This window comes from Aphanomyces invadans (genome assembly GCF_000520115.1).
Source record: "Aphanomyces invadans strain NJM9701 unplaced genomic scaffold supercont1.5, whole genome shotgun sequence".
In the NCBI taxonomy this organism is placed as follows: Eukaryota; Oomycota; class Saprolegniomycetes; order Saprolegniales; family Verrucalvaceae; genus Aphanomyces; species Aphanomyces invadans.
The window spans coordinates 29,045-31,414 of NW_008580150.1; the positions used below are offsets into that span (position 1 = coordinate 29,045).

Here is a 2,370-nt window from a genome sequence, read left to right on the forward strand (position 1 = left end):
ATCCTCGACGGATGCCCTTCCTCGTTCTTGTGCGGCTTTGTACAACATGACGTCCATTCTTGTATTCACCAACATCAGCACCAACGGCTATTGTGCTGATGCTGTCTGTACATGGTGGGCTCCAAGAATGCTTTCACGATATGGGCTAAGGTAGTGGGTACAATGAGGTGGCTCTTCGTTCGCCGCTGCGTGCACCTACAACAGGTCGGTAGACCCATCACCACCCAACTCGTTTCTGACGCAGCAGCTGGCCGTACCAAAATGACGACCGAGGAGCTTTCTGCGATAATATCAGAATTGACGCTTTGCACCGAGTCGGGAGGAGAGAACCTCGCCGCTAGCAACGATGGTGGCCAAACTCGACATTCACGACCCCCATGCAAATGGTCAATCCCAGCACTTGAAACAGTCACTTTCGCTCGTGAGAAACTTGCCTGAGGCTGCCTCTACTGGACGCTCTTGACCACACGTTCCCCCGAGACAGCGACGCAAGTTCGATTGACGCTGTCAAGTTTGCATTTATTCAAGCAATGAGCAGACGCCCACGCTTAGTACACACGGTCGTTCGGCAACCCCTGTCCCCTTCACTGCCACGAAGTATGCGTGAGCGGGTTTGCGTGGAGCCAAGAGATGTGGTGTGGGATGGAAAGACGTGGACGGTGGTGCTTATTGTGTGGGTAGAAACTTGAGCGATTCTTCGTACACTACCACGACGCGATCGAGGAATTCGGTTCGAAGGGAGCAAAAAGTTGCAGATTGTTTCGACGTACGCAGGAGAATCTAGGTTGTCGGAAAGAATCGCCAACTCAGACAAACCACGAGAACGCACCCCAAACCATGACTCTACCATTACCACTGTGACGAGCGAAGCACGGCCCTTTCGCAGATCGTGCCAAGAAAGTTGCAGCTTGTCAAGGCCATCGTGGTTGAAGCGTTTCTCATCGGACCAAATCATGTACGGCCTGATGAGGGGTCCACGATATCTTTTGGCGTAGTCCAGGCAACCTTGTCAGTGCAATTCAGACTGGCCTTATACTTGCGTGCACTTTGCATAGGCTATCAATGGGTCCATTTGGAGCCAAACTAGACATGATCGTAGTAAGGAAGAGATAGTGCTACTTTTAGGCAGAACTGGCTCGCTTATATATATTCTACGTTGTAGGCACAGCATCATGAACTCCCGATTTAACATTTGACGCACAGATTACAACATAAGATGAGCATTTCGCCAAGGAAATCGATATGTTGTTGAAATACTTAAGATTCATATACTCGTCGGATCTTATGTCCCCCTTTCGTTGCGCATGGGTCCACCTGGACTCTAGACATGCGTCCCTGCGTAAAATGTCGACGTTCATGACCTCAAATGTCTCGGTAGGTGACGTTGGTGGGGCCCGTGTGAAGATTACACCTGAAAACAACCACACGCAAGTTTGGGGCAGCTGGTACGACAAGTCTGCACACGCATGGGGGTTGCGTGCTGCCATTCCAAAGTCTGCAAGAGCTATTTACTACACAGGTTAAGCCGTAAAGGCCGCTGCTACCAGAGAGTACGACGAAGCAGAAGCCCAGGCTGCGGTAGTGGCACGGGTACGAGAGGCTCTCATGTTGGCCACCTCTGGCGGCCAACCCGCGCTCGTGTCGTTGTCTCGCAGCGACTGTACGGCGACGCCTAGGAAGCACAAGTGCTGGACCCCTCAAGTAAAGAGTGCTGGACCAGTTCCTCTCCAGCTGCTATCACACAAGTAGGACGGTCTAATGCGTATTCACATGCAGGACAATTTCCCTTGGTAGACGACGGAATATCACTGGTGCCGCTTCAAGAGTATTCAAGGTGGCTTGAGCGAGGAATTGCGTGGAAGTTCATCGCTACTGTAACCTGAGGTGCTACTTCGTCGCCCCAGAGTGTCCTGACCGATGCGTGTAGCCACATTGATTTCTCAGGGTTGTGCACATTGTGAACGAATGGAGACGTGTCCTTTGACGTCCGCGTCACAAACGTCAAAGGATCTTGACGCGGACAGTCGTTGATGCGTCATTGAGAGAGCGATGTCTTATGCCTCACTTCCATACTGTCGGCGCCATCTGCATGTTAGTGTACTCGCTGCATGGATTTCTCGCAACGCTGTCCAGGTCGTGATCAAGTCGGACGAGACAATATCGTGGATGATGTTCAATAAGCGCCCAACCTCGGTCGGACAGGAGCTGCGGCGTCTTGCCCACCGCCCCGGCCGTGTCGATCATGTCGTCGACTGTGATGCAGTTGGATCCGCTGGCGATCTCAACCTAATACATGCGTTCGATTTCGTTCGCCTGGATGGGTTGCTTGATGTTCATGGCGAGACCGATGTTCTCCATGTCATCCTTGCC

The 2,370-nt window shown here is 52.1% G+C and overlaps 1 protein-coding gene across 4 annotated transcripts in view; it reads right to left on the reverse strand.

Moving 5' to 3' along the window:
• Positions 1-1,973: 1,973 nt before the first annotated feature.
• Positions 1,974-2,370, reverse strand: part of H310_03173 (hypothetical protein) — a 4,437-nt gene continuing 4,040 nt past the window's right edge. For all 4 annotated transcript variants that reach the window (XM_008866958.1, XM_008866959.1, XM_008866957.1 and 1 more), the window contains one exon: positions 1,974-2,313. The gene's annotated coding sequence lies outside the window, so the exon portion shown is untranslated. The remainder of the gene's footprint in view (positions 2,314-2,370) is intronic.